The sequence below is a fragment of the Etheostoma cragini genome, chromosome 1, assembly GCF_013103735.1.
Source record: "Etheostoma cragini isolate CJK2018 chromosome 1, CSU_Ecrag_1.0, whole genome shotgun sequence".
NCBI classification, from domain to species: domain Eukaryota; kingdom Metazoa; phylum Chordata; class Actinopteri; order Perciformes; family Percidae; genus Etheostoma; species Etheostoma cragini.
The window spans coordinates 19,315,669-19,338,219 of record NC_048407.1 but is presented as its reverse complement, the minus strand read 5'-3'; the positions used below and the strand labels follow the sequence as shown (position 1 = coordinate 19,338,219).

Sequence of the window (22,551 nt, the reverse complement as noted above, 5' to 3'; positions counted from 1 at the left end):
TGATTTTTGGAAAATGGCTGCAAGGAAACAAAGAGTGAAAAATTTAAAGGGGTCTGAATACTTTCCGTACCCACTGTACATTTACATAAGTCTACTCGCTGGAATATTTACAGCATTGCTGCAATGGAGCAGAGGCGGCTGCACTCTCATCTATACAGTGATGCTTCATTAGGATGCTTACCACACAGATTTGTTAAATGGACAACCATTTCTGGCTGAAATGTTGTTTAATTTACTGAATAATCTGTTGCAAAAAATGTAATGTAACACAATGAGAAAGGTGATTTATTAAGTTAGCCTTAAGGACACCATAAAGACACACACCCACACTTCCATGTACAGAGTAAGTCCCTCTAGCTGTTGTAAATGCACAGCAAAACTGTAAAATATTGTCCTAATTTCATTTGCTCAGGCTTGATTTTGGACCATGGTCATCACTCAGGTCCTCCATAGAGAAAGAAGGAATTAAGCACTCCAGCGGGCCACTGTATGATCCATACAGAGCTTTCTCTCACACATCTTTGCCTGAATTACTTTCCACTTTTATTTTCCTAAATGAAACTTTAGGAAATCCATTTAGGATGGCCTATGCAGCATTGGCTGTCAGAGATGCAGCCGCTTGAAACCAGAGGTCACCTCCATACTTGTTTAATAGCTACTCAGAGCACCTTAGTGAGTGTATTTTTGCACTGACTGTCAATAAATACACATGGACGGGGCTGGGTTTATGTTCTCTCAGTGTTTTAAAAGGAATACCTTCTCTTCAAAGGAATACATTCACAAAAACTCAATTAAACGCTATACCTCTGTGGGCTTGAACATTGGCTCTAAGGATGACAGGTATTGTTAAGTTAGTTTAAATTCACAACTGTTACAGACAGAAACAGCCTCATTGTGGAAAACATCGCCTCCCCGACCCTCCTTGGTGTGTTATCCTGCTAGCCGCGTTAGCACTGTTGATGGTGTTAGCAAGATTAACCACGTTAGCTAGCCAATGCCCATTTTTCACATTGGCCCTAATCCAAACATAGTTGCCTGTATGTTTGCACAAGGTCATATTTATTCCTCGTGTACATATATTTTCATGTTACGTCCAGCTGAGATTTTACATTTTTACGGCAGCTGGATTCTCAAGAATTGCTGAATCACATATTAAACAAATATCCATCTTGTCAAGCTTCAGTTAATGTGTTTTTGTCTGAACTACCAGCTAACCAAGTCAGTCAGCATTCAATGAGGAGCTACTGGCCGCTATGGCTGTAGTTTAGGTGTGTGTGACGGCCCCATCTGGTCATTCAAAACAAAAATGGTGGACGTGATAAACAGATAATTTATACAATCACTTGCCAGGTATTTATATTTGAACGGGCCTGCCTTTTTCCAAACAGTTTCCAATGACGGCTTCTTAGATGGTTTTGTATTAACAAACCATCTGGCGCGTCAGGTTAGTTCCGATTTGCTTCTCTTATCGAAAGAGGCAGTGTAATAGGAAAATATGTAATACTTATGTATCTCTTGCCATATGTGAACAGCATACCCACTGGCATATGTTTTCTGTCCTTAAATCAGTGTATTGTTTAGTTTGTTCAGTGACATGTCACACACACACACACATACGGACTCAAGCATGTGTGATTATTGATAGAGAATTTCTGTGGTGTGTCTTTACAGCTCCAATTAATTTTGGTCTTTCAAGCATATCTGTCTCTTCTGATTGTTTTTCTCTCCCCTTTTTGTTCACTGGCTGGTGGCAGCAAGGAACTTGCCATGCATTTCACGTTGAACTCAGAGTATGTTGCTATGGTGGTTGCTAGGGATTAAGCCTAGAGTGACATGGAAAGTCCAAATATTAAAGGTGTCCTTCTGATGCAGAGGCAAGGAAAGCTGTGAGGAATGAGCAGTCGCCTCAGAGTTTTTTTATGTGCCCTTTCATTATCATGCCTCTCGCCTTGGAAATAGAATTTATTTTCAAGGAATGAATATAAAGGCACAAGCCACAGCAAAAGGAGAGAACACTGCCTCTGCATATAATGGTTGTTCATTATTTTTTTCATTTTTGCATGTATGTAGTAGCCTGGAAATCCAGACCCAAAGATTAAAGGTCTGGCATCAAGTAATGAAAGTTGCCCATCTTGAGGGACGGCACCAAGCGTGCAGTTGAAAATCTTACTGCACACAATTGGATAACACTACGACCAATCACACGGGGTGACGTATCAAGAGCCCCATACGCTTAGCTACCAGCGGAGCTAACTGGTAGATTAAACTGTCGTCATCTGTTTAACTCACCCATGGCCCGCCTATATCAGAAACACCGATGTGCATGGTGCAGCTCGGCTACAAGGGTATAGTTAATTAGCAGCATTACTCAATGCCAGAGTAACACGCTGAGCAAATTTCAATTGTGCTCTTGCGAAAACTCTGGATTTCCAGGGTATGTAGGTAGAACATTCTCTGCATTCTCCTCAAAATAAACACTTTAATTGTTACCGTTTAATGTGACCAAGGGCTGGAGATATTTTGTAATAGCAACTCTTTTTATTTCACCTCCTAGAAACATCTTTCCTTAAAATTCTGTGTTTGATGAATTGGGATTTAAATATGTCCTTCTCATGTACAGAAGTAAATCTAAAAAATGGGGACAGCTAATAATACTTAATCAAATACTTAAAAGGCCTTTGTACCACTGGCCCTGTTATATAAGGGCTTTTATGAAGACCTTTTATCTCTGGTTTCAAGAAGAAAACCGTGAAGGAATTTTTAAAACTATTTTTCACTTTGCTCTGTCTAACCTCCCTTAACGGTTAAATGATGTTTAGTTATTTTCATTAGATGGGTCATGGCAGGCATTTGATCAGCATGGCACATGCACATGCAGAATGCTTGGAAAGAACAGATGCTAAAGCACACTGTTGTGTATGCAAGCTGCACATGATTGATCTCTGTTTTTGCACAATTTTGTAAGCATTTTTCATTATACATGCTACTGTGCAACTCTTGAAGGTGTTCAGTCAGAAGAATTTCTGCTTTAATGGATTTGGTGACCTCCAAATGAGCATGTTAATGGTTGACTTGCATACACTGTATTGCCGTAGGAAAAAAAGCCAACCAATAGCTTATTTACAAAACAATAACTGATCTTCTTTTTCAAAAGGTATATGTACTTAATAGCTATTAGTTAGCTAAACTAGCCTTTGTTAACCAATCTTAGCTTGGCTTATATTCTCTAACAAGCCAAACCTCCAAGTACCCAAAGCAGCTGGTTGGTCTGGTGTCTCCATCATATGTTGATTTATTGATATTGGGTTAGATAAATGCAGCTTAGTCAAATACAAAGAAAGATTTTTTTAAATATATAGCAACTATGACTAACAATGTCTTATTTTGTCTTCACAGACCACCGAGATGGCCTTGTAGCGTAGCTTAAATCTGGGAAGGGGTGGGTTATGGTTTTCATGGATGAAACCGAAAGAACGGGCCTTCTGGCAACTCTAAAGCTTATTCTTAGTCTTGCAAAATTATTTGTGTTTGCGGTGCCACACTAAAGTGGTCAAATTACAGAAATATAATGTTTACAATTTGAATCTAAATCTAAAGATGGTAACTTGTCATGACCAGTGTTGTAGTCAAGACCACCTAAACCAAAACCATGTCATTACAAAGACCAGAGTGTATGAAGACCAAACAAGACCAAGACAAGACCAAACAACTGAAACATACAGTATAGCTCAATATGTATATTCGCTAAATCACTTTGGGTGAGGGGTGAAAAGAAATTTCTAAAGAGTTTTGGCACAGAGGCAGATTGATAACTTCAGCAAGCTAGCTTTGCTAGCATCACTTACACTTAGTTTTAACTTTGTAAATGCTTCCTTACTAAGTGCCGATAAAAATGTAGGTGGTCCCAGCTGTGTCGGTTAGCAGAATTTACACACTCATGTGTGTTTTCTTTTAGATGTTGATTTGCAAATAAACTCTTAAAAAATATAGAATAAATACAATTTTAATACCAACGATTTGGCTGAGATCTCCCAGACAGCCACAGAACTTCTCCTGTCACCTACATTCACTTTGGAATTGCATGTTAAGGGGGACAGGGAACGGGAGTTAACAGTAACACATTTCAAAATAGAAATGAGTAAGTTATTGATTGCCTTTGAAGCAGAATGTTTTACATCCAATCACAGTGATAATGTTAACACATACTGTAAATCAGACGATACACAGGCAATTTGGTGATTTCCCTTGAGTTGTGGTCTTGACTGATCTTGAAATAAAATCCTCTTCATCCAAGATCAAGACAAGACCGAGTTTGGTTATACGACCAGTATCGAGTACTACAACACTGGTCATGACCTTCACTATTTAAATTGTAAACTTCATTTAAACTTGTTGGTACCTTAGATAATACATAACCTTATTTTTTCAAGTTGTTCCCTGACACTAATTTCTCTCATTATCCTGTAAATTGGAAACAAAAAACTCATATTTACTGTCATTGATGCTTTGCCAAGGCTGTTTGCTTTCCATAATGCATTTGATTTGATATTAGCATTCTCCTAAGTGCCTTTTCTTCTGTGACTGATTCCATTATATGAAGGCTCATTAAGCCTGTGACAATCAATAGCACCCTATATGATAATGTCCAGTGCCCAACTTAAGAGCTCAAGGCCTGAGGAGAAAAAGCCCCTTCCTCCCACTTCTTCTTGTACTGCCTTTCCTTGTCTTGCAGCCCACAGCTGTAGCAGCCATCACACAACCTCAGGCAGGCTAGTTAGCCCTGAGAAAAGAGCCTGAATACCCGATCAATAACTTTAGTCTTGTTGGCCTAATTGGTCATTGGTTGACATTGGTGCCAGACTATATGTAAGTGCATGTTCCCCCAGTAATCGAATTCTGCTGTATTTCCACCCCTTCCCACCTAGTGTTGGGCTTACGGTCTGCCCCTCTCTCTTCTCTCTTTTCTCCTAACCTCGCCTCTGTTCACCCATGTTCGGAATGGAGAAATCCTGACCTGATCGGCTTCTTCTGAGTTATCTCAGCACGATGAGACCATCCAGAGGCTACAAGGAGATGTGTTGATCCCTCACCGGGCCCATGACTCTCAGGCTGCTCAGGTAAATATCCGGGTTTTATGACGAACAGCAAGATTAGCCAGTTACTCTCGTTCGCAATTTCAGTGAGCGCCAGGAAATTAGCCGGTGTCGTGTTTTCTGAACAGCTTATTATATGATCTAATGCAGACGCACTTTATGAGCATGGAGCAGAGTATTGAAAGGGCAGTATTGATTGTGCTTATTGTGAGTTATGTGAATAGATAAAAGTGTGAGTGTGCATATATAGTAGGCAATTATGCGCTCAGGTGCTAATTCTGCTGAATAAATATGAAATATGCCTCTATCAGAATCCAACTTGTGTTACCTTAACACCAGTCATTTGAGATGATAATTGGGATAGCGTGTTTGCCTTTTTCTGATGAGACGAGATATTGTGATAGCTATCCTCAGCCTGGATTTAAATGTGTATTGATCAGTGTGAGGCTCAGGACCTCAAGTCAAAACAGCGGTACAGCCCCCCCACAATTGTACATATTTCTGTCTATGTTTTTCACATTATATATAGAAGAAATCTTACAATTCCCTGACATTCAACATCAGTTACTGTGTAACAAGAAGCTCATTTGTATTTGTTCTCGCCCTCTTTTTCCAGTAGTAGTGTGCTAATGTCATGATTTAAATGAAGTATTGATCAGTTTAGGAGGGGAGAATAGAGAGAGAGGGAGCGATTGTGAGGGAAAGAAAGCAAGACCAGGGTTATCGGTGTGGATCGCATACAGAAAGCGAGTGCTAAGGGATGAGACACGTTTTAAGCGATTCCGTGAAATGGATTTCTGCATAATCTGTATTTTTAATTCAGGAATAACCGCCAGCCTCTTTTGTTTGACGTTTTCCAAGAAGCAAAAATGGACACGGAGATGAGACAGTCCTTTGAACAGGGCAGGAGTGGAAATAACTGTCTCCTCTAATCTTGGTTTTTGTTGATTTTTGGAGTATTTGCCAGCCTGTATGCAGATGGTTAAATAATGGTTTGTCCTGGTTCTTGTTTGGGTTTCCATCTTGTCTGGTTCTAATTCCACCTGCAATGACGACACAGCAGCAGGATCGGGCACACCGGATTAAAGCCTCCGTCCTAATGAACCAGAAGCCAGGTCTGTTTGTCTTGCTCTTACTGTCCTCCCTTTCTTTTCTGCTGAGCTCCCTCCTCTTCCTCTCTCACCATCGTTGGGTCTCTCTCTCTCTCTCTCTCTCCCTCCCTTCATCCCTTCCTCTCTTGTGATTTAGCACAGCAAGGCAGTATTAATTAGTGGCCTGTTTATTATTGTTGGCGCACTGGGCAGGCAACTGTTTGTTGCCAGTTTTGCAAGAATGTTTTATCTCACCGTCTGCTAGATCATCAGCTACATTGCTGTGTATTCTATAGCTGCACTACTTTAGTCTAACCTTTTATTTTTCCATAACATTAATTTTTAACTTTCTGTGGTATTGGTTATCACATGTAAAATTGTCAGTTTTGGTTTGTCATTTTTATTCATTGATGACCTGTTCTGATAGTTATAATGAAGATTTTGTAAAGCTTTTTACTTTTGTTAACAAGAACTATGAAATTCTAACTAAACCTGAATTTGTTTTTAATGTCATTATCTACCGAGTTACTGATCAAGCTAGTGTTTGTTTGTTTTTTTAAAGACTGAATCTTAAAAATCACAATAGGTGTATTGTTTGGGATTTTAGTCTTCAAATGTGAAATATTTGTTTTGAATAATTTGGTTTCAAGAAAATTGAGCTTTATCTTCAGCAGTCCTCCTGACACACAGGATTAGCACATAAAGGCAGATATGAGGCCTGCTATTGAGGGAAAGGAGTCTGGCCGGATTTATTTCTGTGTTTCTGCACAGAAGGATGGGGAACCATGGTGCATCTTAGCCTTAGCTACAGAGTGAGCTGGTTGGCTGCGCAAAGAGGATAGGCTCTGTGTACTGGATTGATTTTTCTCCTTCTCGCTGCCATGCCTCTTTTTGTGGTTCAATAGTTGGACATCCAGGAGCAAGGATCTCTCAGTCACTGCCTGCACTGCAGAAGAGTTGTCTAGAAGAGATCTCCGAAGGACTAGAGTCGCATACAGCAATACCAAAAGCAGTTCAGAGCCAGAGTCATCAGGGCCAGGAGCTCCAGAGTCAGGTATAGTACTCACTGCTAGGTCCATGGTTTTCCAGCAGGCCTCAGAGTCATCATGCTTCATACACCAATTCCTATCAAGGCATCGGGAACAGAAAAGCATTTTGAGTAGCATGTTTGATACATTTTCAAATTGATTGTTTGTGGTTTTGCTGGTGCCATCTGACCTAGAATAATGCAGTTTGTAAAGATTTGTGTATTGATATTTAGGACTAATAAGAGAAAAATGCAAACATGGCATTTACATTAATTTCTTGATGCATGTAAGTACACAAATGTTGGACTGAACAAAAGTGTACCTCACTGACAGATAGCAAGGATGTATGTCCACTAAGTCCACAGATAAACATGTTCTGTATGACCAACAGGCACATAGTCACATCGAAAGGCAAGACAAATCCAACATTTTAATGATTGATGGCTGGGGTTGCCCAAATATTTTCAAGAAAACAAATTCTGCTTCTGCCACCTTCTCTCGAGAAAAATAGCACTGACCAATCAGAATCAGTGACTGTGTTCATTGATAGCGTCTCTGTCACCTGTTGCTAAGCCTCATGGCAGACTCTTGTGTTGTTCAATCAGAGCAGGAGTTGTCTTCTAGATATTCACAGTGCTGCCTTAGCTACTCCACAACTCTTAGTTTATTTTCTCAGTCTCCATACTGCTCCTCCAGATGTCATTAACCGTAACAATCCTTCACAATTTTCACTATCTTCTTACCCACTACGATACTTATTCACTCATACTCAACTTTGCAGCTGCAGCTGACTGTTAATTGTTTCTGGTCTTAATTTCAGTCTGTTTCATATTAAAGACACCATGTGGCGTTTTTTTACCACCAGTGGCTAGGGTTGGGTGCTAAAATCTGGTTCCACTATGGAACCGGTTCCTAAGCAAATGGAAATATTCTGACTGGATTACAACGCCAATATGAGTTCCTCATTTTGGTTCTCCCTAATATGTCGACTGAGATATTTTTCCTCTGTTGCTCAGACAGCGGCTGACTCTTTTTTTCTCTCTCTTTTTCCGCCAAGTGACGCGCGTGTCTGCGTTATTCTACAACATGCACTCTACAATCACTGCTAATAGACGGCTTTTTCTACACACTCCAAAACGGACGTACAAATATCGCACTTTCTCTGTAGTCTACTGTTAGCTTGCTATTGTAGATGTAGGATACTTTTAAAATGCCATATTGTCCCTCTGAGCCCACCAAAACGGACGTAAAAGCATATTAACCATTCACTGCACGTGATCGCTCGTAAACCTATTAGCCTACACTTGCTCTGCTAGTCTGTCATTCAGGACAAGACCTTGTAGCCTGATGGTGGGGGAAGCGGGACAGCCTCCCCAAATTGTCTGCCCTTTCAAACTCATACCTGTGTGTACAGGCCTCATCAACACCATCTGGGAGAGTTAAAGGGACATGCCATAAGTCAGGAGAGGTGTCATATATTGCGAAATAAGGCAAATATGGTAATTTTTCTGCAAAAGAACTGCTCAAGTTTGAAGTTGGTTTAGTTAACATACTAACTCAACATTTATTTTGTTGTTACTTGTTAATAGTGTAACTGTTATTGTTAAAATGTTGTTGTGTGTTAGGTGACTTAACTTTAGTTTTTATATATTTAAGTACTTTAAAATGTTAATATATTGTTGACTTGAAATAATTTTCAGATAACAAAAAACTATAAAAGAGCCTTTCTTTGATGTCATTTTTCAGTTTTTCAAGAATCAGTTTAGGAATCTGACTGAAAAGGCCTGTAAGAGTTGGTGGGGGTAATGTGTCTTTGGTAGGAAATAAAGTCAGCATATTTGTTATTTATGGCACTCACCCACTGCTATTACTAGCTCACCTCGGTTCAGCTCATCTCAAATCGGCTGCGTTGCCTCGTCCTCCTTTTTCCTTTGTAGATTTTGTACCGCCTCATGCAGACACAGAACGTTGAAGGTGTGTTGTTTTTGCTGTTGCCACAGCCAGAAGACATGTTTTGTTTCAAAAGAAGCTGGATGCAGCAAAAAAACACCGCTGGCTAAACTATTTTAAAATGGTGTGTTCGTTCAGGATACCTCCATCTGTCGCTAGCAATGATGACACAGTGTTTAATGACGATTCAGTGACCTCTGATCAATCAGTATTCTAGAGGCTTACACGTCACCTTTTGGAATTGTCTTAGCTTGCTTGGAACCTTAACGGAGGTGATACTAAAAAAATGTACCTGTTAGCTGGTACTAGTACTTTTTTTCATAAAGGAAAAACAAAAATGGCAAATTTTTTTAGATTCATTTTTTTGCACTTTAGGCCTTTTTTGCAGGACAGCTGAAGAAATGAAGGGGGCGAGAAAAGGGGAATGACATGCAGCAAAGAGCGGCAGGTCGGAGTCAAACCCTTGCCCGCTGCATCGAGGAGTAAACCGCTAAAGATGAGGGCCCACTCTAACAACTGTGCAATTCAGGCACCCAAACAATATGTTTTGATGTACATTTTCAAATACAGAAGCAACATGTTTGTTTAAAGTGAAACTCTACAGGGTTACCTTTAACTCGGAATCTCCATCAACTTCTAGCTTGTGATTTAATCTGAACTAAAATGGTGTTGTCCATTTGCTGTATTGCAGCATTAATACCCATGACATAATCATGTATTGTGACTCTGCAGTGTTTAAGCATTACCAGTCACCACTTGTTGGTTTTTAACAGTGATTTGTGACATTAGATATCCCATTATCCCCAATCTAATAATGCTGGAACTTAGTCATTTTAAATTCCACAATTATAATAGATGAAAATTTCTGTTCTGATACATCCAAAAAATAGTCGGTAATGATTTACTTTAAAGTTTTTACATAAGAATGACATGACACTGTCATGACACAGTCATGACACATGGACCCTAACCCTAACCATAACTTGTCATGACACAACCAAATTACACTAAAAAAAGCGTTATGTCATGAATGTTTATGACTTGTTAATAATGTTTATGACACGTTCATGACAGTGTTACGTCACTCTTGTGTAGATACCTTCAAGTAAAATGTAACCAAATTGTCTTCCAAAAGGTGTTATGATCTATCTTAAAACCATTATCCATCAGTCTATTAGTCTATAACATGCTACTGCATACCCACATCATTTGCTGGGTGCTAGAAACCCAGAGATACATGACAAGTATTTCATGATTATTTTCTGATCCTCAACTGTTACTTCATAAATTTAAGTTTCAGTCAACTACAATTGTCTGCAGCATCCCAACTATCTAGAGTTTTCTCTTGTCAAGTTAGATATCATTTTTAACAAATCAGATAGTTTTGGCACAGTATTATAGTGTGCTTCATAAATAAGAATTTTACAGTAAAATGATTTTCAAATCACATTGTATTCTATTAAGAATACAATACTTAAAACACTTAATGGTTTCAGTCTCATACCTTGAACGATAAACATGTAAAATGTCAAAGACTTGTACTCAAGACAAGTTTTGCATAGTATGTATAATTTGGATGTTGATCTTTCATGGTAGAGTGTCTTCATCTTTTTTTCCTGTCTTCATGTCTTTCTCAGCTGCAGTTAAAGGGCGTCTGGAGGCAGAGAATGAGCACTAATGAAAAGGAATGTAAGCTGGAGTGGAGAGCTCAGGTCAGCCTAGCTATATTCTGACCCGTCCACACACATTACCCATCCTACATTCACATTTCTTCACACTTTATTTTCATACTTAGAAAAAAAAGCAATCGCGCCCAAAACGGGACTCTGATCCAGCATAGTGCATCCATTCTTACATGTCAAGGAACATAAAAGTCCTACTTCTTCTAATTCTTAAACTTTATAAATCCCCTGCTGTTTTATAGTTAGGTAGTTCTCCCTTACTATGATACCTATATCTTAATAATCATGGGCTGGAGCAGTTCATACTAGAAATAAAGTAACTGCCCTATAATGCAATAAAATGTTGACTGCATAATGTAATAACTTTATGCAAAACATTTTTATGTTATTAAATTATGCATTGCCTATTACATTATAATTTAGAATTATACTACTAGAACTAAAATAATACCTAACTATAATAATCAAAGAAATATGACTCATAATAATTTAAGCTGTGGGTATAATAGAATGACATAATGAACATTTGCAACGGTGTATGGTGAGACAAGCACACACACAAAACAAGACATGGTTTCAGTATTTGCGGAACTACTTCAGCAATCAGACCTTTCACTCCAGGAAACCTTCAATAAGCTGATCCTGTGTCAGCAATACAAGTTTGCCTTGACCAAACCTAAATATAACTACAAAAAACATCAAACTATTCCTTTAAGCATGTATGCTCGTCCATGTCTATCCTTCAGGTGCAGCAATAAAGAAAGAAAATCGTTTTTTCAGAGTGCGGGGGCAGATTGGCTGCAGAGAGCACCCAGATGGGACAGAGACGCAAAGACCAACCTCAGATATACAGTAACAGTATAGTGATGGCCTTATACTGTACCATGAAGGCTGCTAAACTACTTTTATGGTTGTCGTGGTTCATCATTTAAAAGGACAATGGATTAATTGATAACATACATAGGGAATGATGGGTTTATCTGCAACATTCAAAACAAACACCAGCCCCGACATTTTTACTATAACTCTGTCAATATACAGTACATAATGTGTACATATAGTAACAGTACATTGTCTTTCAATAGTGCCTTAGGTTTAATGCATTACCTCTCTCTCAGACAAACATACATTGCAGCAACACTACATTATTCTTATTCACTGCAGGTTTAGGAAATTGTATGTGACAGAAAAGTGTGTGTGTGTGTGTGTGTGTGTGTGTGTGTGTGTGTGTGTGTGTGTGTGTGTGTGTGTGTGTGTGTGTGTGTGTGCGCACATGTGGGTTTCTGGTATTTCTTTCCTCTGTCTCTGTGTCACCTTTGTTGACTTTGTCTCTCTCCTTCTGCAACGCTGTGCTCTCTGCTTTAACGACGCATATATCCTATCTCCAGTCGCTGCCTAATCCCAGCAGCGCTGGCTCAGGAACAGATTACTGCTTCCAGACACCCGAGGAGAGCAGAGCAGGGTGGGGGCTGGAGGGTAGAAAGAGATGCCTCAGTGATACAATATACAGAGTAATCGAGGAGGCATGTGAATGTGCACTTATATGCATGCATGTTAATATTTTTACAGTAAATGCACCAAGATGTTTTTACTCAAAACTATCACTGTATCATCTGTATTTGACTTGTTCTATTATACCACATGCCCCTTTTCATTTACCCATTTAAATGGAAATGAGCACTGACTTTTTAAATTTAAAATATATTTGTCACAAGGCAATGTGCAGTTAAAAGCTTTGTCCCCACATACCTAATGTTAGAAGATAAAAAATGAACATTGTAAAAGCAAGACACTGGACATTTTACAGATTGCTCTGCTTTCAGGCCGCACATGCAGAGTTGCCCAACATGGCTGACTCAATCAGCAGGTACAGTGCTCCCGCCTGCTCAGACCTGAGGCAACAGAATCAAAATAGTGATTTTACGAGGTGGGGCTCCATAGCGGATCAATAAAGGCTCATGTTATTATGGCATTTTGTTCACATTATTATTCCCTTTGTAGCATCATAATGTTTTTTTTATATTTGTTCAGTTACAGACATCCTCTGGCCTGCTGGACTTTTTTACAAACTGATAAACATGTTCTGCATTGTCAGCTGCTGCTTAGCACTCAGTCATGTGCTTCCTTATAAGTCCAATTTTGAGGGTTATTCAAGATACATTATATAAAGCATGGGCATTATGGAAGCAGAAGGTGTAGGTGAGCATTCCCCGTCTAAACATGGTTATTGGCTGGTTAATTAGACCTTCTTGCACACCAGTAGCTCCAGGTGTAGATAATTGGGAGTAGTGTGTGCTGAAGTGGTGTTGTCTGTCTAGCCGCTGTCATCATGCCGGCTGCCTCCCACGAACATGACTTTTAGGACCAAATTATTGCTAATAAAACACTTGAGTGAGAGGAGAAGAGAGTGGGCACCATAAACAGGCTGGATTCTGCCCTTTAATTTCACCATCGGCAGAGAATTGGTTTTGCTGTGCTGCAGAGTTGTCACACATATACAGTTTAGTTGTCTGCCCAAGGACTGAAATTTAATTTAGCGGGTGTGTGCGTGCATGCGCCTGTCAACTCCGTCTGTCTGTCTGTGCCTGTGTGTCTGTCTGCATGAGTCCATTTGGAGTGCCTCTGTGTGCAATAACTAGCTCTGCATGAACCGCAGATGGAGAATTTGGTCTGCCGTGTTTGTGTGTGCATGCTGTATTTTGTGCTTTCTTATTCTCTAGTGACTTAATCGTTTTGCACTGCCAGGTTGTTACAGTAGCATTTTACACTGTCTGGTTGTACTGAGGGGGTGATTTGCTCTATACACTGCTGTTGTTCTTCTGGATTTGAATTCTTCTTAGTGTAGCTTTGCAAATGATTTGTTACTGTATCATTGCGATAAACTGTAAACCTAAAAACACCCCAAGTTACTGTTGGCGTCATCAGTTTGTTGTAGAAAAGGTTTTGACTGTAATTTTCTATCAAGTGGATGCTGATTGCATGTTTAAAAAGTACATCAGCTGAATTGTTCAACAGTGTTTTTGTTGGGCTTTCAGTGGGGCTAGTTTGTAACCGTTCTTGTGTGTATGTAGTGTGTGTTTATCTATATGTGTGGCTAGTTTGTAACCGTTCTTGTGTGTATGTAGTGTGTGTTTATGGTGCTGGTTCCTGATGAAAGCCTAGAGCAGACGCATATATCAGAGCTCCAACACTAATAAAAGGCCAGCAAGCTGTGCTCCTCTCCTTCTGGGAACAACACCGCTTTTACTGCTTCTCTGACAGCAAGATAAAGTGCCCTTCCAATTAGAAAAATATTTGGCCACATACCTACCAACAGCAATCCTGGGTTTTATTTATTTTTCATGCCATTTGATCAGGAATTCTTACAGGAATTTTTACACTGTGCTTTCTTATCATCATGTTCTGGGTATTCACATGTTAATGTGCACCCCACCACTGCACCATAATGCTGTATAATGAAATAACCGTGTTTTTTTTTTTGTTTTTTTGGTGTCTCTCTTCTCACCTTCAGCAAGGTAGGGCTGTGCACAGTTCTGCTTTGGTTTGGGAGTGAGTCAGTATGTGTTTTACAGTAGCATTTTGCATGAGAGGATTCATGCTGCTATGTGTGTTTGTGTTGATGTCATTCTTGTTGCCCCTGTCATCTGTCTGTGCCTCATACAGAGATGTGTGCATATATACTTAACCGCTGATGCTATTCCCCATCTCTGTTTAAGAATACTGTAGATGTTTTGTATCCCTTTTTTTCCAGAGGGTGCATTAAAATTAAATTCTATCTTGTTGTTGTGAAAAGAGGCACACGTAAAAAATAATTGGCTGTAGGAGAGAACAAAGGGCTGGCTCCTCTCTCCTCCCTGCACACCCCAGCCAGGCATTAATATCAAGCCTGCTGCATTGTTCTGCTGTCTGCAGCCATCCCCCTAGCCAGACACTCAGCTCTGGAGAAGTCACTTTTAATGTCTGATAATCAAGGTGAATTTTCAAAAAGCTGCTATTTTCAAATGATGGTGTATATATTATGTGTGGATGGGAGTTCAGGAGCAGAGGAGCTTCACTTGGTGAGAGTGCCAAACATGCGAAGTGAAAGAGAGACACCTAACGGCCACAGAGAGAACTGCAGGCTGATTTGAGATCTAATCAGATGGGCAGAAGCCAGCTTGTTTATTACTGTCGTTGCTGAAATCTTCATGATAATTTCCTTTGTATTTAATACATATGTTTATTTGGTGTTGTATTGTAACTAGCACCTCAACAAAAACTATAATGTACATTGTCCAAAATTGCAGCATCTGTATGTGTCTCCTGTGGCTGTGGAGCGTCAGGGGAAGGTATTTCTAGTACAGACGTTGCCTGCTGTTGTCCATTGCTGAAGGTAGCCCATGTGCAGCGTTATTGGGGAATCAGGCAGCCAGCAGCAGAGCGGTGGAGCACCATTTCCCTGCTACAGGGCACAGACTCATCTTCCTCTTGCTCCTCCCATCTTCCCTCATCCCCCCACCACTAGGTATGATTATTTCTCCTTCGCTCCACCGCACCATTATATTCCTGGTCCGCAGTTACCCCTCCCCGCTGTCATTTTTCATTGCATGTTTTTACCCGTGTGCAGCGCTGCACATTTGCACTGTGCCTGTGCAATATGTTAAGGATGTGAATATATGCAGTGTGCAGAGTCTAATAAGTATATATTTATTTTCTTTGCTGGTGATTTACTGTTTTTTTCCGGTGCTTGAGAAAGAAGGCCGGCTCTAGCCATGTATCTTAAAAAACATGACTGCTGTGTATGCACTCACCTCCAAGGCTTTTTACTCACTGGGGAAACAAAATTATACATCTGAGGCAGGCTGGTTGTTTTTCATGCTATGACTGTTAAAAACATGCTTGGTATTTTGGGCTCTAACACCAGTTGGCTAAAGTTTTGGTTTCGTAAGTGGCAATGCCCCAATACAAATCTGACAAATTAAGATTCAGTTTTGCAGTGATAGCATTGTTGACAGCTGATCAGGTGATTAGACAGAGTGTCTCATTGGGATATTGTTTGTACTTAAAATCCCCCTGTAATAACTTACACCAAGCTAGGCATACTGCCATCAACAGCTAGGTTGCTCACCACCTTCTGTCTGTCTCTCCATTCTGCCCCCCAGTAGCATGACAGAAGTCTCCAAAATGCAAATACCCAACACACACACAAACACACACACACACATCCACAGACACACACACACACACACACACACACACACACACACACACACACACACGGTTGGAATTGACATTATAGTCAGAGGGGAAGTAGATCTAACCCTGTGAAATAGTAGGATTTAAAGGGATTCAATGCTGGGAGCAGCACGGTGTACAAGTCTCCCTCTGTGAAGCTGTCACAGTAGGACACTTGCAGACTTGCATAACCGACAATTAAAAAGACGTAATTCTTAAAGATACACTACTTGATTTTGTTATATACCCACTACCGCACTTGAATCCCAGAGTTTTCTTCCAGCTTACTCAAGCAGGAACAGTATGCAGGAAAAAGGAAACATGAACAGGCAATGTGTATGCAATATCTATAACAACTATAACAAAATCAGTCTACTGCAGAGATGATCTAATATATATATAATATATATATGATGCAGTGTGAATGTCATTGATTTTTTTAGTTTTAAGGTATCTATAAAATACTAACTTAATGCACTACTTCAGTACTTTGAGAAATGAAAAGACACTTGCTAATTTACACCCCACTTTGCATTCTTTTCAATGGCTGTCTGTATTATGTTTATGCATTACTATATACTAGAAGACAGTATACAACTATCTTTTATACAGGCTACTTAATCATTTTGACATTCTAATTTTAAAATATTTACTGTAGTGGTTTTGTTTGTGTTCGGTAGTTTCTATGTATAGAGTGTCCCCTGGCTGTGGGCTGCAATGCAGATCATATCCTACATATCTTCTCTCAAGAACAACTTTGAGTCTGCTGGCAGTCCCGTATTGTATTGTCAGATCTGTGTGTGTAACGACTGCCAACAAGAAGGCTCAAATTCCTTTTTCTTGTGTTGATTCATAAAAATATACAAAATTGAATATGTCTCAGGGCTTACGGGACTTGTTCATGCTCCCATACTATGCACCTGATACCTGGTATGATGCCTTGATGTAACATTGTTTATAGATTACTCGGTTTTTGCCTTCAGTGTGATTGCATAATAACCAAGCATTCAAATGTGTGACTGCTTTATTTGTTCCCTGGCAGTAGTCGTGGTAGCATTATTTTTCTCTGGCTGGTTGGAGGGCATACTTTTAAAGTGTGGATCTCAGCTGTGGTGCAGAATAAAGATGGAGAAAGGAGGAGGAGAGGGCCACGGGCGTTCTGATGAAAGGATGTGTGGGGAATTTGGAGTGTGGAGAGAGAGGGAGCATTTTGCCAGTCCAGTGTGGCAAAGCAGGTCTGGCACAGTGCCAGCCTGGGCACTGTGCCCACGAGGAGGCAGTGTGTGGCCAGCACTGACAGTAGCACATAGAGAGAGACACTGATAGACATAAATGTGTCTGTGGGGGTGTCTGAGGCTGACTGGCAGAAGACGTTTAGTCTGCATTTGCATGTGAAGCGGCTAGGTTGTGATACAGCAGGAGAGTGGAAAGCGGCAGGTGAGAATGAGTGGAAATTTCCTGGGCAGTATTATGTCACCCTGTCTATTACTGATCACAGGCCTTGTGTATACAAGCAACGCTGGTGAAACTTGCAGTTGAACTTATGTCCTGTCTTTCTGTCGAGGACTCAACAGAACAATTGGCACAGTTCATTTAATCAGACATTTGTTGTTTCTTTTAATCATGCACTTGATTGTTGTTGTTAATTGCTTTGTCTATTGTTTCTTTATGCACTGCCTGAGTAAATACGCAAATGTTATCTCTCTGCTTTGTATGCATTTACATAGTGTTTGCCTTTCTACATATTATCTTTCTCTCCCCCCCCCCTCTCTTTCTCTTCTCCTCTTTGTATCCTTAAAATATTCTCCACACCCCTCAGCAGTTCCGCATGGCAGACAGCCCTAATATAATCTGTGCGTCTGAATTCTAATTTATACCGTCAGGATAAAATAAATAGTCTGCAGTTAATTATGGGAAGCCAGCTCCTGGCTTTGCCCCGGTGATTTATGAAGTGTGCGTGGGCATTCTGCAACGCATTTTTCTTAATTTATTTTTAATCTGTCTTTCAATTAATTTGACTGCAAACGTCTTAATGATGGCAGAGGGCTGCATTAATGAGGCCAGTGAGGTGAAATGAACAGGCACTCACCCCTGTGGGGTAGAAGTGAGAGGCTTTGAGGATGGGGTCATGCAAAAGGTCTAATGCAGCCACAGAGGTTTATTCCCTGCCATTTCTTTACACTACCCCAAGATTTTTTTAGCGTTTCAAACAGGCCAAAAGAAATGTCTCCTCTGAGTTAAATTAACATTTTTAGTTATTTTGAAACAGTATGTTTCATGATGTGCAGCAGAGGTTTTTTTATGCCTTATCCTCCAGTGAAAACAATACAATACAATGTCAGTTGTTCTCAGTGATTGGCATCTTCCCACCCACCATCACTTCTACTTAAACTGGTTCATTCAACTGTTGTAGTGAAAGTGTCACTCTATTCTTGAACTATGCCCAATATTTCAGTGATTTTGACACTGTGTTCAGCCCATGATTAAAGTCGTATTCAGAGTGGAATTGAAAGAGCCATGTTTTTTGTTCTTTTGTGAATAATGACATCCCTATTAAGTAAAAATGTAGTGCATCTTGCATATTCCGGATGATTGCTGACTGACTAACTTGAGTTAGTGGATTTCAGGTGTTGCTGCTTGATTTTCTTTTTTATCTTTTACCTTGTGTGGATTCCCAATCAACTTGCTCATATATACTTGTTCCCTGTGTGTCTTGGCATGAGGCTCTTCAGAGGAGAGAGGGAAGGCCACACTCTCTGCCTCACATACAAGAAAATGCCTCATATGATGAGAAGCATTTTAGTCATCTTTTCACCCTCTCTCAAATTAGACCAATGTCTCTTCTGTACTTGTTATGCACCATCGTTCTCTGCCAATTAGCATGGAGCGTCTCAACGCTGGAAGGGCCTGGTGTGGGGTAGGTAGGAAGGCAATGTAACCGTGGTGGTCAGCTACCAGACAGCTCACATCAGCCTACCCCATTAGGGACATCCGCACACAGCTCTCTGCATCAGGATGCTCTCATTTAACGTTTCCACATCCAGCCATTTATCTCTCTTTTCCCCGCTCTCACTCTCTTTTCTCTCTATTTTTAATTTTTCTCTCAAACCCAGATCCCACATTGAGCATCCAAGCATAGCTGGCTGCAGTGCCTCATCTTGAAAGAGCAAAGGAATGATTTCATTTCTTCTCCTCTCTGTCTCTGTGGCCTCCTCTGCCTGCTCATACACAGATCATTACACACAGAGGCCTCATTTTCATCTCCCTGTGAAGGCACATGCAGGGCATTAACTAGTCAGCCACGCCATGGCCATTGGTGACGATCAATACCTGTGGTCAGGACGGAGCACGCAGTGCTTCCTAAATAGGCCCTGCAGGTCCAACCATAAAACATCTTAGAGGCAATACATGCCACCCCATAAATTGCCTTTTTTCTTTTTGGCTTTAGTTCCTATGGAGGAGTGAGGGGAGCCAAGCTTTGTTGGATAGGTTACCCATTGCACTGGGATAATGATGATTGAGAGGTCATGACACTATTCAGAAAATACTGCTAAACTGAAGGTTCAGGGCAAGGGTTCGCTCCAAACGAGTCTGGTTGGCATAGGAATGGGATAGGAACAGGTTTAAGGTCTTTACAATACAATGTTTATCCACTATTTTGTTATAGGATCACATTCAAGGCATACCTGGTTTTCTTAACTGGTAAGTGACAAAAAGTTAAAGAGGGAGAGACACAGTTAGCTACATGACAAAAGTCGTAAGTGTATGCAACACACCGCATTTAAAGTGCATTGTATGTATTCTGCTAAAAAAATCAGGGCCTGCAGATATGGTTCAATTTAAACAGTAGGCCACTCCCAACTGGGAACTGCTAATGAGATTTTTCTCAGTTGGAACCTAAATGAAACTGAGATAAGCTCAGAGGAATAGTCGGTTCGAGTTTTTCTATATGGATAGTTCCCTGTTTAGTTTGTTGATTGCAGGACTGGAATAGGTGATATATGGACCAGATCATCAGAATTAGCCTAGGGGGTGGTAGACAGAGACAGGGAAATGGATAGGATTTCTCATCTTGCTTTCACCTCCATAGCTCTCAGCTGGCCTGAGCTCTACATTAACCAAACAGATAGCCAACAACTTTAATTACCTTTGCATCCAGTCGCTCTCCCCATCCACTACTCCCCACTTTGCCTGTGCAAATAAACGAAAGAGAGGGATAAAAAGAAGGGAAGCATAATTACTTATTTTACTGGAGTGCAGCAGAATTCCTTTTGCCAAATGACTCTAATTCCAAATGGTTAACAAGATTTTTCTTTTTAATAGAGCTGAATCCATGTGACGGCAAATTGCTTTCCTATTTGGGGCCTTAATGGCTTTTCAGACTTTGGACTTCCAATAAGCAGTAAACTCGGAAATTAATATTGCACACTGTGTTATGATGCAAATGGGACCGAGATAGGAGAACTGTACCTTCACGCAGAACCCTCTGATTAGATCCATAATTGCTCTGGTGGGATGATTTGTCCCGTTTGTTTGAGCTTATTTATTTATTAGTATGATTTCCGACCACATGCTTTAGTCTAACATCATTATCAGTGACACATCTCCATTGCTGTATGTTGCCTTTCACTTTTGAATGACTTTTAATGAGTTGTAGTAGAAGACATACATAGAAATATACATGGATAACATATTCTACATACAAGTTCAACATATAATAATAAAGGAGTATTTTTTGTAGTCCTACTACTTCACTCTTTTGCTTTTTATTAAGTGATTTGACTAGAAAAGTACGTACATCTTCAAGTAGACTTTGTTTTCTCATGGAGACAAATAGAAAAACTGAAAGACCACTTTATTGCTCATCCCTAGTTTCAGAGTAGATTTGTTTTAGTTGGCTGTTAACTGCCTCAATCAGACAGGTGTGAACCCTTCTTGCTGTTGTATGAACAGGCACAATCTAAAAATATATATTTGTGCAAGGTGTTTCTTAATTAACTTTTGATCCTAGTCATTTCATTTCCAATTCCATTTTACACATTCTCAATTATTAATCCTTTTTCTGTGCATAAGGTATTGTATTCTTAATAAGGGGGATGACAGAGTGGTATAGAGGTGCTCTGGTAGAAGCTCACAGATCTGAACATACGCGTAGTTTTCGAGCTGTCACGGACAAAATAAACCAACAGCACCCTTGTGCAGGTGGCTTCTTATAAGTCACCCTACTCTACTTACAGTCCTTTTGCTTCTTTCCTGTGTAGGTTTTGCTGTAACTGACTCTGTATTGTCCTGCTGTTTGTCCACTCCTTCTGGATGTTGTACAATGTCAGAAGCCTCCTTTTAATGCATATTTTGTATATATTCTATGCAGGCATCCCTTAGCACTGTGCTCATTTATCTAGGGCTGACATTATGGGTTTTGGCTATATCTGCAGCACCAGACACACAGACCTGTACACAGAAATAGCAAATAAATGTAGCTGGGTAGACCTGTGATTGCTGCCAGCAATTGAGGTTAAGTGTACTTTGGTGTACGGGGCCTGAGCATAGCAGCAGTACAGCCAGATATTGGTTACATGACAAAACATACAGTCTGATTTTTTGGCTACATCTCCATGGCAACCCTTAATTTCTTCTCAGCACGATCCCATTTCACCTGTCATTCTAGTAATTGGCTCTGAATTTTTCTGCATATCAGGAATAAAAAGTCATAATTATCATGATAGGAAAATATTTATGAACCGGACAGTGCTAGGCAAGTGCAGGGAAATGGAAAATACCCAAGCTTTCATTAGGCAGGAATATTAATGCAGCAACAGGGCTTTTTTGGGACTAATAAAGCTTGATATCCTTGTTTTCACAGGTTCCCGCTCATTGTGTGCAAGAGCCACACTGTAGAGAGAGTCTGAGTTTCGATTTGGTTTTAATTGGGTCACCGTCTCTCTCCTCTCATCCAGCCTTTCTGTTGAACTGAGCTTAATTAGACCTACAAGATTGTGACACTAGCAGAAACATATTACTGTATATCTGCTCTGCCTCTGTTTCCATTGAAGTTCTCTTTTTAGAAGTATTAATAAGACAAGCTATGTAATGACATTTGCTATACTGCTGTAGTCATTAAAGGCCCTCGGCCAGTGTTAGAATGTATAGCAGCACAGAGAGAAATTGATAAAAGGTTTTATGGAAATAAAAGATGGTTCCTGAAGGTTGAGACAGCCAGGCCTAATGACTGTTTTCCCACCTGCTCCACATTACCAAGGTCACTGGCTGCTAAGTGGTCTATAGCCTTTTAAATGGCCATGAGGCCTCTCCATCCGTACTGCACTCTCTGACACCATAACCTTAGTGAAACACATAACAAACTGATATTTTCTTTCATTAACCTAATTTCAATTGTTTTTCTACCAAGACACAGTGGAGAAATGTGTGCACTCATGCTGTATTTACATGACGGCTGTAAGTTGGCCATAGAATACATTTTCTTGCTTGGTCA

General features: G+C 40.1%; 2 long non-coding RNA genes across 2 annotated transcripts in view; both read left to right on the top strand.

The window, feature by feature from the left end:
- The window catches only part of LOC117946070, a 23,783-nt gene extending 1,410 nt beyond the window's left edge, over nt 1-22,373 (top strand). Inside the window, exons 2-3 of the long non-coding RNA XR_004656962.1 lie at nt 21,922-21,936; nt 22,363-22,373. This is a non-coding gene — a long non-coding RNA (uncharacterized LOC117946070). The remainder of the gene's footprint in view (nt 1-21,921; nt 21,937-22,362) is intronic.
- On the top strand, nt 6,839-11,702 carry LOC117946076. Its single transcript, XR_004656964.1, has 3 exons — nt 6,839-7,238; nt 10,800-10,874; nt 11,625-11,702. It is a non-coding gene; the product is annotated as an uncharacterized LOC117946076 (long non-coding RNA).
- Nucleotides 22,374-22,551: the final 178 nt, after the last annotated feature.